Below are 13,889 nucleotides of genomic sequence, written 5' to 3' on the forward strand. Positions count from 1 at the left end.
CCTCTTCTCAGTCTTGACATTGCTAGTGAAAAGTGCTTACATTTACTATGGAATTTTAAGTGCTGAATTTCTCTAAGTGGAATGATAATGGACCTTTGTTGCTGTACATCCTTAATGGTAGGCAGCCTTGTTAGGGGTTTTCCATTGGTGGTGATAGGGAACACACTGGTTTCTTTGCCTGGGTCCTCTGGTTCAAATCAATGTGAACGATGACTTGCCTTTGCTACCATATTCTTTATCAGTTATCATCAGATGAAAGGATCTGAACCAGGAATTCAAGCCCAGGTGCCCTTATCATTTGAGGGCAGGAGTCGGAGGCATCTGAGCCAGCCGCCTCTTCAAACAAGTAGTTTCCAAACAGGGCTGAGTTCCAGGGCACAACTCTGTTAAGAGTTTGGAACCCTGAACTATACCCACTAGCAACATGCATGTGTGCAAAGACCCCCACCACAAATAAACACCCAAGATTTAATATATACAACACTGTTCTCACCTCCCTCTCCTCCCAGGTTGACAGTGTTGTTGCCGGCAATCCATATTGTGAAGGTACTTCATGTAGAATTTCTTGTCTCATTATGACCTTTACATATTTCTTTGAAATTCAGCAATTTAAAAATTACCACATTTTTCCTGGAAAGTTACCTCACTCATGCATTTTTAGTTGTAGTAGCCAACTAATTGTCAGGTGTACTAATATATTAGACCATTTGGCTCTCAGCAGAAATGTGTCAACACATGCTACAATGTCTTTCTTTCCAATTATTACTCATATATCTCATGGCTTTGCAAAAGCAATTTGGTTTTTTTGTCCTGGGTAATTCCTGCCCTGCCTACATCACTGCATGATGTAGAGTTATAACAAAAGTTACACCAACCACTACCACCATCATGTGAAATAACAACAGTGTGAAGGTTAATTATATGTGTTAGCTTGAGTGGGCTAAGGGATGCTCAGAGAGCTGATAAACATGATTTATAGGTGTATCTGTGAGGTTGTTTCTAGGAGATATCAGCATCTATATGAGTGTAATGAGGAAAAAAGATCCACTACCACCAATATGGTAGGCACCATCCAATCCATTGAGGGTCTGAAATAGAGCAAAAAGGCGGAGGAAGTGGGGGTATGCTCTCTGAGCTGGTGCTTCAGCACTTCCAGATCGTGGTTCTTTGGATTCAGACCAGAACTTAAACAATTAGCCCCCAGGGTCTTAAGTCTTTGGATTGACTTTCCTGGTTCTCTAACTTGCAAACCACAGCTTGTAGGATTTCTCAGCCACCATATGAACCAATTCCTATAATCTCCCTTCCTCCCTTTCTCCGTGTATTGAGTATCCTATGGGTTCGATGTCTCTGTAAAACCCTGACTGAAAAAAATAGCACTGAAAATTTCAACCTTTTGAGCACTTAACTGAACACTAAGTATTTTACATATGGAATTCTCACAATCATATTAAACAGAAATAATTATTACCTTCATTCTATAATAAAAAAAACTGAAACACAAGAGGTTAGCTTACTTGCTTAAGGTTATAATATATCAAAAGAAATGTGTGTATATTGTTCTTCAGAAAAATAGTTTTCTAGCCATGTACAGTGCTACATGCCTGTAGTCCCATCTACTTGGGAAGCTAAGGCGGGAGGATTGAAAGTTTAAGGCCAGCCCCAGCAACTTAGTGAGACCATGTCTCAAAATTAAAAATAAACTGGGCAGGACTAGAGTTGTGGCTCAGTGGTAGACTGCTTGCCTAGTATGTGTAAGGCACTAGATTTGATTCTCAGCACCACATATAAATAAATAAAATAAAGGTTCATCAACAACTAAAAAAATTAAAGAAAATAATAAAATAAAATTAAAAAATAAACTGGGCATGGTGGCGCATGCCTGTAATCCCAGCAGCTTGGGAGGCTGAGGCAGGAGGATCGCAAGTTCAAAGCCTGCCTCCGCATAAGCGAGGCACTAAGGGACTCAGTGAGATCCTCTCTCTAAATAAAATACAAAATAGGGCTGGGATGTGACTCTGTGGTATGGCACCCCTGGGTTCAATCCTCAGTACCAAAAAAAAAAGATCTTAAAAAAGGTTTTCTTTCTTTGTTTTTAGGCTCTAAAATGAAGCATACTTAAAATTGTCTTTTTTTTTTTGCAGTGCTGGGGATTGAACCCAGGGCCTTATGCTTGCAAGGCAAGCACTCTATCAACTGAACTATCTCCCCAGCCCATACTTATAGTTTTAAAAGAACTTCTTATAATACTGAGAATTATAATGAAAAAATTTTTAAAAACTTTGTACCAAATTCTACCACCTAAAGATAACCACCAACAATACTTTTATACTTTTTTTTTTAACAAGTAATACCATCTTTTAATTTTATATTCATGAAAGCTGAATGCCACATTCAATTTAAGTTGTTGGAGAAAATATAAAGACATGGGTGGGTACTTTGATATCTAAGTCTGTTTCTTCCTGTGAACATGAGACCATTAAGCACCTACTTCTTTAGATTATGGTGCAGGTTCCATGTCATAATGCACATTTAGTGCTTAGCACAGTAGCTGGTACCACAGCACATACTATCTATACCATAAGACGTCTCTTCCCATATGAAAATCTGCTTTTCGATGCGGAAAAATGCCAAACACAGAAAGTGGGAGGAGAGGGAAAAGGTAAGGAAGAACAGGTCCTAGTGATCCTTCCTTGAAAATTGGTGCTCAGCTTTGACCAGAAAATGACCCGGAGCATAAGAACTGGGGGCAGCGTGGGCAGCACCAGCCTGACCTGCACAAGGCGGGCAAAGCAGGGCCAGTGCAGCTTTGACGGAGGGGCTCCCCCCCCCCCGTATGAGAAGTCCCAACGCCTGCTTCCTCATCCCCAGCATCTCCTATTCCCCTCGGGGTCCCCCTGTCCTAAGGTTCAGTGACTCTGGCAGGGCTGTAGCCACCAGTCAAGAGAGCCCACCCAGCCCTGTTAAATGTACCTCGGCAGCAAATCCCAAACTGGAAAAATCACGAGTTCCATCACTGACAATCCTTAAGAAAACTTCCTCCAAACACCTCTTCATGCTTTTAGGGATACATTGATTTGTGATTATTATAACATAAATGGAATTAAGCACACAGTACTTTTCATAATCTAGTTCTTCTGCTCCATTATATGCCCTGGGCATTAGTAGCCCTTTGTACACTGCAAAAAAAAAATGCTGCATAAATCTCTATGGTTATTAGAACAACTGGGAGAACGTCCCAGGCCCATTAGGAGGGTGGACTTGAGTCAGTGTTTCTGGTCCCTGAAGGACTCTTGCCATACTTCATAGCAGGTATTATTTCAGTCTGGTTTTTAGCACAGCCATCCTTAAGAATGCCAAAAAAAAAAAAAAAAAAAAAAAAAAAAAAAAAAATCCTTTCTAGCATGCTAGGGAGGGCTATTGGCCAGTGACTCTCTTCTGAGGGCCTGACCCCCAGCTCCTTGGAGAATTATTGCTGCTCTGGGCTGGTGATTGGTTTGGTGATGTCTTGGTCATGTGCCAGCTGGCCCCAGGGAAGCCCAACATGGAGACATCCGTGGTGGTGAAGCTAAGCTGTCACGAGGGTGTGTTATCTCAGGAGTTCCGTGGCATGGCATGAGTTAGTGAGGGAAGAAGTGGAAACCTCTCCAGGAACCCAGGTGAGTTTTGGGATGATCCCAGGGGTTCAGGAAGCTGAGACAAGAGGATCACAAGTTCTAGGTCAGCCTCAGCAATTTAGCAAGGTCCCAATCAACCTGGAGAGACCTGTCTCAAAATTAAAAAAAAAATAAATAAATAAAAAGGGATGGAGATAAAGCTCAGTGGTAAAGTATTTCTAGGTTCAGTCCTTAATGCCTAAAAAATACAAACATAAAAATAAATTTTAAAAAAATGCAAAGCTTAAGAGAGCAATTTACAAACTGGTGTCTTAAAAAAAAAAAACCAGTTTTGGGATAAGAGTTGCACCCATACAACCACTTAGAGACACTATTCATGTCACAGTCTACACGAATGGCAGGCACCTTGGTTTGTGCAGTGTACAGCTCGAGTAGTCACCAGTGAGAGATCCTCTGTGGATTAGCTGAGGCTGGATCTGTAGGTCAGTTATAACCTGTGGCCAGTTGAAAGAACAATCCTAATAATGATGGCAAGCAACAGAGCTTCCAAAAATGTTCTTTTAATGTTCTTATTCTGGTGTAGGTGTTTGTCATGTATCATTTCTTTTGAGTCTTCCAATGACCTATGTCAGTATCATCAAACCAGTTTACAGATGAGAAAAGATCAACATGGAAACTTTGGTTCGAAGTCTCATAGGTAGTAACTGGCAGAGCAAGGGCCTGTACCCCAGCACTCCACTGTCAACATTTGTGTGTTCACCCCCCTTCCATGGTGCCTCCAGGGAAACAAGACAGATATGTATGGCTCCCAGTCTTATTTTCTTTGGCTCCTAACGTCCATGCTGAGGGACCATGTGGTATATGGTGGTTAAGTATATGGTGGTTAAGACCCAGCAGACCGGGCGGCCTAGAGGGTGGCTGCATTTCATGTTGCTCCAGGACTCAGGATTCAAAAGAGGAGATATTGAGACACTTGGGACCAACTCAAAGCAGCCGGGTGACTCTCACCCGTTGGGAAGGCGTCCCAGATGGGACGGTGGTCCCGGAACGCAGGGAACTTTGTGAAGTAGAACTGCCGGCGAGACGCCCCTCCCCCAGCTGGAGCAGTGAACTCGGACAACTGGGAGCCCCGTAAAGGAGGCCGCTCAGCACAGCGCTGGGACTCGGAGCAACCACTGGGGCTCCGGCGGCTGCCCAGGGGAGGAGTGGCGAGGAGAGCTGTGTGGACTCAGGACACCGGGGCCTGCCCTGAGGACGAGGAGGAGGAGTGTGGCTGCTTGGATTCGGAGTGACTGCACCAGAGCTACAGGCGGTTGCCAGAGGAGAAGCTCCGGGGTGAGCTGTTTGGACTCAGAACGACTCTTCTGAACACCGGGGCCTGCCCTGAGGAGGAGGAGGAGGAACGTGGCCGCTTGGATTCGGGGTGACTACACCAGAGCTACAGGCGGTTGCCAGAGGAGGGGCTGCGTGGCGAGCTGTTTGGACTCAGACCACTTCTGAACCCCGGGGCCTGCCCGGAGGAGTAGGAGGAGGAGGAGGAGGAGCGCGGCGGGTCATTTGGACTCGCAGTGACTGCATTAGTGCTCCAGGCGGCTGCTCAGAGGAGAAGGCGAGTGGTGAGTTGTTTGGACTTAAAGTGACAGCTCCTGAACACAGGGGGGCTGCCTGGAGGAGAAGCGTGGTGGGTCGCTTGGTCTTGAGTGGCCGCACCAGAGCTCCGGGCGGTTGCCCAGAGGACCTGTGCTGCGGGTCACGTGGACTCAGAGCCACTCAGAGCGACCGCTCCTGAACACCCCGGGGGTTATCTGGAGAAGGAGGAGGAACGGGGAGGGTCACTTCGACTCGGAGTGATTGATTGCCCAGGGCTACGGGTGGTTGGTGGGAGGTGGAGGCACGCAGTGAGTTTCTTCCTAGTGACCGCACTGAAATACTGGGCGGCTGTCTGGAGGAAGAGGCGTGTGGCGGGTCTCTGGGACTCAGAGCGATTGTACAGGGCCCCAGGTGGCTGCTCAGAGGAGGGGCCACATAGCCAGGCGATTAGGTGCAGAGCAGGGTCCCAGGATCTAGGAGGCTTCTTGGTGGAAGAGCCGCACAGAGACAGGCTTAGGGCGGAGCGAAGGTTTCAGGCCTGCGGGCAGATTCTCTGAGGAGGGGCAGCCTAAGGAGATTCATCTGCGAAGGGTGAGGCTCCCAGGCCCAGGAGGTAGGGCCGGGCCCCTGAGAACTTTGCAGAGGAAGGCAGCCCAGCCCAGGCGGTAGCTGTAAATTGAGGGGAACCTCTAGGAGGGAACTGACCAGCGAGACCTCCCCACCGGGTGAGTCTTCCCTGCCGGGTGAGGTTTCCCCACAAGGAGGGTAAAACCAGAGACTCAGGCCCAAACAGGCCTTGCCTCAGCCCGCAGCCTAGGTCCCCTTTGGATGACCATTGGTCAACAAGTGGAGGCACCTCTGCCCACTAGCAGGGATTATACCCCACCTGAAGGCCACCACTCCTAGAGAGGCAGCTTCCTTGTGGAGCACCGCATTATCAACTTCCTCCAAGACTTCAGCCTACTGAAGGCTAAGGGGAGATATATATAGAAATCTTCAGGGACATTGTAAGTCAATAGAGGAAATCTGCAATATCTCAGCAGTCCACTGATACCTGAACAATATGAGAAAACAAGGAAAGAAAATGCTGCAAACAAATCTAGATGTTACATCAATAAAACCCAATGACAGCATGGCAGAAGAAATGACAGAAAAGGAGTTCAGAATGTACATAATTAAAATGATCAGAGAAGCAAACGATGAGATGAAAGAGCAAATGCATGCACTGAATGATGAGATGAAAGAGCAAACGCAAGCATTGAATGATCGCACCAATCGACAGTTAAAAGAGCAAATACAGGAAGCAAAAGATCATTTCAATAAAGAGTTAGAGATATTGAAAAAAAGCCAAACAGAAATCCTTGACATGAAGGAAACAATAAACCAAATTAAGAACTCCATAGAAAGCATATCCAATAGGATAGAACACCTGGAAGACAGAACCTCAGACATTGAAGACAAAATATTTAACCTTGAAAACAAAGTTGAACAAACAGAGAAGATGGTAAGAAATCATGAACAGAATCTACAAGAACTATGGGATATCATGAAAAGGCCAAATTTAAGAATTATTGGGATTGAGGAAGGCCTAGAGAAACAAGTCAAAGGAATGAACAATTTATTCAATGAAATAATATCAGAAAATTTCCCAAATCTGAAGAATGAAATGGAAAATCAAGTTCAAGAGGCTTATAGGACTCCAAATACACAAAATTACAACAGACCCACACCAAGGCACATTATTATGAAAATACCTAACATACAAAATAAAGACAGAATTTTAAAGGCTGTGAGAGAAAAGAACCAAATTACATTCAGGGGGAAACCAATACGGATATCAGCCGACTTTTCAATCCAGACCCTAAAAGCTAGAAGGGCCTGGAACAACATTTTTCAAGCCCTGAAAGAAAATGGATGCCAACCAAGAATCTTATACCCAGCAAAACTTACCTTCAAATTTGACGATGAAATAAAATCCTTCCATGATAAACAAAAGCTAAAAGAATTTACAAAAAGAAAGCCAGCATTACAGAACATTCTCAGCAAAATATTCCATGAGGAAGAGATGAAAAACAAAGAAGCAAGTCAGCAAAGGGAGGAATTATCCTAAAGGAATTGTCAAATAAAGGAGGAAACAAGTTGTGTCAAACAAATAAGTAAACAAAATTTAAAAAATGAACCAAATGACCGGGAAACCAAATCATATCTCTATAATAACCCTGAATGTTAATGGCCTGAATTCATCAATCAAAAGACATAGACTGGCAGATTGGATTAAAAAGAAAGATCCAACAATATGTTGCCTGCAAGAGACTCACCTCATAGAAAAAGATACCCATAGACTAAAGGTGAAAGGATGGGGAAAAACATACCATGCACATGGACTCAGCAAAAAAGCTGGAGTATCCATCCTCATTTCCGATAATGTGGACTTCAAGCCAAAGTTAGTCAGAAGGGATAAAGAAGGTCATTTCATACTGCTCAAGGGAAGCATAAATCAGCAAGATATAACAATCATAAACATCTATGCCCCAAACAGTGGCTCATCCATGTACGTCAAACAAATCCTTCTCAATTTCAGAAACCAAATAGACCATAACACAATAATACTAGGTGATTTTAACACGCCTCTCTCACCACTGGACAGATCTTCCAGACAAAAATTGAACAAAGAAACCATAGATCTCAATAACACAATCAATAATTTAGACTTAACGGACATTTATAGAATATACCATCCAACCAAGAGCAAATACACTTTCTTCTCAGCAGCACATGGATCCTTCTCTAAAATAGACCATATATTATGCCACAAAGCTAATGTTAGCAAATACAAGAAGATAGAGACACTAGCATGTATTCTATCAGATCATAATGGATTGAAGTTAGAAATAAATGAAAGAGTAAAACACAGAAACTATTCCAACATCTGGAGATTAAACAATATGCTATTATATGATGAATGGATAACAGAAGATATTAGGAAGGAAATTAAAAAATTCTTAGAGGTAAATGAGAACAAAGAAACATCATATCAAAATCTCTGGGACACTATGAAAGCAGTACTTAGAGGGAAATTTATTTCATGGAGCGCATTTAATAAAAGAAGTAAAACTCAACAAATAAACGACCTAACACTACAGCTCAAAGCCCTAGAAAAAGAAGAACAGAACAGCACCAAAAGTAGTAGAAGACAGGAAATAGTTAAACTCAGAGCTGAAATCAATGAAATTGAAACAAAAGAAACAATACAAAAAATTGACAAAATAAATAGTTGGTTCTTCGAAAAAATAAACAAAATTGATAAACCTTTAGCCACACTAACAAAGAGAAGACGAGAGAAAACCCAAATCACTAAAATTCGGAATGAACAAGGAAATATCACAACAGACAGGATTGAAATACAAAACATAATTAGAAGCTATTTTGAAAATCTCTACTCCAACAAAATAGAAAATTTCGAAGACATCAACAGGTTTCTAGAGACATATGAATTGCCTAAACTGAATGAGGAGGACATAAACAATTTAAATAGACCAATTTCAAATACTGAAATAGAAGAAGTCATCAAAAGCCTACCAACAAAGAAAAGTCCGGGACCAGATGGGTTCTCAGCCGAGTTCTACAAAACCTTTAAAGAAGAGCTCATTCCAATACTTCTCAAAGTATTCCATAAAATAGAAGAGGAGGGAACCCTCCCAAACTCATTCTATGAAGCCAATATCACCCTGATACCTAAACCAGACAGAGACTCATCAAGGAAAGAAAATTTCAGACCAATATCCTTAATGAACATCGACACAAAAATTCTCAACAAAATTTTAGCAAATCGCATACAAAAACATATTAAAAAGATAGTGCACCATGATCAAGTGGGTTTCATCCCAGGGATGCAAGGTTGGTTCAACATCAGGAAATCAATAAACGTAATTCACCATATTAATAGACTTAAAGTCAAGAATCACATGATTATTTCAATAGATGCAGAAAAAGCATCTGATAAAATACAGCACCCCTTCATGCTCAAAACACTAGAAAAAATAGGGATAGTGGGAACATTCCTTAACATTGTAAAGGCCATTTATGCTAAGCCCATGGCTAATATCATTCTAAATGGTAAAAAACTGAAAGCATTCCCCCTAAAAACTGGAACAAGGCAGGGATGCCCTCTTTCACCACTTCTATTCAACATCGTTCTTGAGACTCTGGCCAGAGCAATTAGACAAACCAAAGAAATTAAAGGGATACGAATTGGAAAAGAAGAACTCAAACTATCCCTGTTCGCTGATGACATGATTATATATTTAGAGGAACCTGGAAATTCCACCAGAAAACTCTTAGAACTCATAAGTGAATTCAGTAAAGTAGCAGGTTACAAGATCAATGCCCATAAATCCAACGCATTTTTATACATAAGTGATGAATCTTCAGAAAGAGAAATTAGGAAAACTACCCCATTCACAATAGACTCGAAAAAAATAAAATACTTGGGAATCAATCTCACAAAAGAGGTGAAAGACCTCTACAATGAGAACTATACAACACTAAAGAAAGAAATTAAAGAACACCTTAGAAGATGGAAAGATCTTCCATGTTCTTGGATAGGAAGAATTAATATTGTCAAAATGGCCATACTACCTAAAGTGCTATACAAATTCAATGCAATTCCAATTAAAATCCCAATGACGTACCTTACAGAAATAGAGCAAGCAATTATGAAATTCATCTGGAAGAATAAGAAACCCAGAATAGCTAAAGCAATCCTTAGCAGGAAGAGTGAAACAGGGGGTATTGCAATACCAGATCTTCAACTCTACTACAAAGCAATAGTAACAAAAACGGCATAGTATTGGTACCAAAATAGAAAGGTAGATCAATGGTACAGAATAGAGGACATGGACACAAACCCAAATAAATACAATTTTCTCATACTAGACAAAGGGGCCAAAAATATGCAATGGAGAAAAGATAGCCTCTTCAACAAATGGTGCTGGGAGAATTGGAAATCCATATGCAACAGAATGAAACTAAACCCATATCTCTCACCATGCACGAAACTAAACTCAAAATGGATTAAGGACCTCGGAATCAGACCAGAGACCCTGCAGATTATAGAAGAAAAAGTAGGTCCAAATCTTCACCTTGTTGGTCTAGGATCAGACTTCCTTAACAGGACTCCCATAGCACAAGAAATAAAAGCTAGAATCAACCACTGGGATAGATTCAAACTAAAAAGCTTTCTCTCAGCAAAGGAAACTATCAGCAATGCGAAGAAAGAGCCTACAGAGTGGGAGAATATCTTTGCCAATCATACTTCAGATAGAGCGCTAATCTCCAGAATCTATAAAGAACTCAAAAAACTCTACTCCAAGAATTCAAATAATCCAGTCGACAAATGGGCTAAGGAAATGAATAGACACTTCACAGAAGAAGATCTACAAGCAATCAACAAACATATGGAAAAATGTTCAACATCTCTAGTAATAAGAGAAATGCAAATCAAAAGCACCCTAAGATTCCATCTCACCCCAATTAGAATGGCGATTATCAAGAATACGAGCAACAACAGGTGTTGGCGAGGATGTGGGGAGAAAGGTGCACTCATACATTGCTGGTGGGGTTGCAAATTAGTGCAGCCACTCTGGAAAGCAGTGTGGAGATTCCTTAGAAAACTTGGAATGGAGCCTCCATTTGACCCAGCTATCCCACTCCTTGGCCTATACCCAAAGGACTTAAAATCAGCATACTACAGAGATACAGCCACACCAATGTTCATAGCTGCTCAATTCACAATAGCCAGACTGTGGAACCAACCTAGATGCCCTTCAATTGATGAGTGGATAAAGAAACTGTGGTATATATATATAATGGAATATTACTCAGCCATAAAGAATGATAAAATTATGGCATTTGCAGGCAAATGGATGAAATTGGAGAATATCATGCTAAGTGAGATAAGCCAATCTCAAAAAGCCAAAGGACGAATGATATCGCTAATAAGTGGAGGATGACACATAATGGGGGGGAGGGAAGGGTTAGTGTTAGGGTTAGAGTTAGGGTTAGGGAGGGGGGCAAGTATGGAGGAAGGAAGTACTGTATAGAGGGTAAAGAGGGGTGGGAGGGGTGGGGGGAAGGGAAAAAATAACAGAATGAATCAAACAACATTACTCTATGTAAATTTATGATTACACAAATGGTATGCCTTTACGCCATGTGCAAACAGAGAAACAACATGTATCCCATTTGTTTAAAAAAAAAAAAAAAAAAAGAAATTAAAAGTTGAATCAGGGTAAAAAAAAAAGACCCAGCAGACCACTTGAAAATGGTGTCTGCCATCAGTAACTTACTGTCCCTGAGCCTTTTCCTAATCTGTTGATAAAGCTAGCAAGCCTTCCCTCGTGGCACATGGTGAGAAGTTATAATTGCCTGACATGTGCATAATAAATATTCAGTACATGGTAGCTATGGTAAGAGGTTGGCAGGGGGAGTGGGGCTAAACCACAGGGCAAACAGGTTTCCAACAGCAGTTTATCAGTGGGCCAAAATGACAGAGCCAAACCACACTCTAAATCTCTGAAGTATACCAGTTACGGGAAGCCAAAAGGCAACTGAGTCATAGAAAGAGAAAGGAACAAAACACTAGCATCGCACCAGAGCTCTTGAGGTTTCTAACCCAATTCTGAAGAACGCTTAGCCTGCGTACCACCTCCCTTGGACCCCAACAGTCTGGGCATCTGATTGTCATTGTCTGAGTTCCCCGGCTCAGATATGTTTGGTACTTCCTTTGGGACCTCGCCTCATCTTCTGGGTGTGATTAGACTTTGGTATTCTGGAAATTTAGTAGGACCCAACTTCAGCAATTCAGGATTGTAGCTCAGTCAACAGGCTGAGTCTCTGCTCTCCTTGAACCTCCAGCTTCTGGATATTCCCAGGTCTGAACAGGCCCTCTGTTTATTTCTCATTTAACTGTTCATGTTTACCTGTTGCAGGGGCACATACCTATAATCCCAGGGACTCAGGAGGCTGAGGTGGGGGCTCTCAAGTTCAAGGCCGGCCTCAACAAGCAACTGAAGCCCAGAAGGCAGGTAGGACTGGGAAGAACATGAGAAGTCCACCAATCAGGTCTCTAACAGCACCTGACCCTGATAGCTGTGGCCCGAGTTGCATTTCATAGAAACCTAAGCCAACTGTACTATGCTGAACGGTGTCTCCTTAAAATGCATGTCTATTCAGAGCAAGAATGTGACTTTTATTTTGAGAGAGGGTTTTTGTTGGTGTGATTAATTAAGATGAGGTCATCCTGGATTAGAGTGGGTCCTTAAACCAATGTGACTGGTTTCCTTATAAAAAGAGGGGGGCTGGGTTATAGCTCAGTGTCGGAGTGCATGCTTACCATGTATGGGGCCCTGGATTCCAGCCCAAGCACCAAAGAAGGAAATAGAAGAAGGAGGAGGAGGAGGAGGAAGAAGAGGAGGAGGAGGGGAAGGGGAAGAGGAGGAGGAGGAGGAAGGTGAACACACAGACATGTAGAGACACACAAACACACACAGCAAAGACGGCCATGTGATGCCAAAGTCAGAGTTTGAAGTAAAGTATCTACAACCCAAGGAAGGTCAAAGAGTACCAGGAACCATCAGAGCTGGAAGGGGCAACACAGGATTCTCCCCAGAGCCTTCAAAAGCAGGATGGCCCTGCTGACACTTGCTGTCAGCTTCTGGCCTCCAAAAGGTGAAAGAATAGATGTCTGTTCTTTTAAGCCACCTCATTTAGGCCATTACTATGCAATGGGAACCCACGGAAACTCCGGCTGTAGAGTGTAATAGCTGAGAGCAACAGCAAGAGCACCCCAAGTGCTCACCGGCCAGCCTTGTTCTCCTTACTCTACAAGCAGCAACTGAGTCCCTCCTTAAGGCAGCACCTCCATTCCAAAGGCAAAGCCTGAAGACAGGGACGGTGTGTCAATCCTGGGAACTGGCTCCGCTGGAAGTAGGGGTGGATATGGGAACACTTGTTCACCGAGCTGCAGATGGATCTCAAACTCTACATTGGTGGGGAGGGGAAAAGTCTATCTGAAAGGAGGAAGAACTCTTCCTGGGGAGAAATGTTTTGCTTGGGGAGAAAGAGGCGGCCCCTCTTCTCACTTTACTCTCCTCTCCTTGTATAGCAAGAATAATTTGGTTGGGGGACTAAAGGGCTATTTTCATCTGCTTTTTTGCTGCTCTGAATAAAAGACTAGCCAGAACAATTTTAGGGGAGGAAAAATTTATGTAGGGGCTCATGGATTCAGAAGTCATAGTCCATAGAAGGTCAGCTCCATTCCTCGGGGCTTGAGGTGAGGCAGGACATCATGGTGGAAGAGTGTGGCAGAAGGAAGCAGCTCACATGATGAACAGGAAACAGAGAGAGAGAGAGAGAGAGACTTCACTGCCCAAATACAAAATATATACCTCAAAGGTGCACCCCTAATGACCCACCTCCTCCAGCCACACTCTACCCACCTTCAGTTACCACTCAGTTAATCCCATCAGGGATCAATTCACTGAATGGGTTGACTCTCCTAATCCAATCATTTCTCCTTGGAACCTTCTTTCATTGTTTCACACATGAGATTTTGGGGGACACCTCATATCTTTAAACCATAACAAGGGCAGATGGCTTGACAGAGAAGAAATGGGAGAATCA

This window comes from Sciurus vulgaris, assembly GCF_902686455.1.
Source record: "Sciurus vulgaris genome assembly, chromosome: 1".
NCBI classification, from domain to species: domain Eukaryota; kingdom Metazoa; phylum Chordata; class Mammalia; order Rodentia; family Sciuridae; genus Sciurus; species Sciurus vulgaris.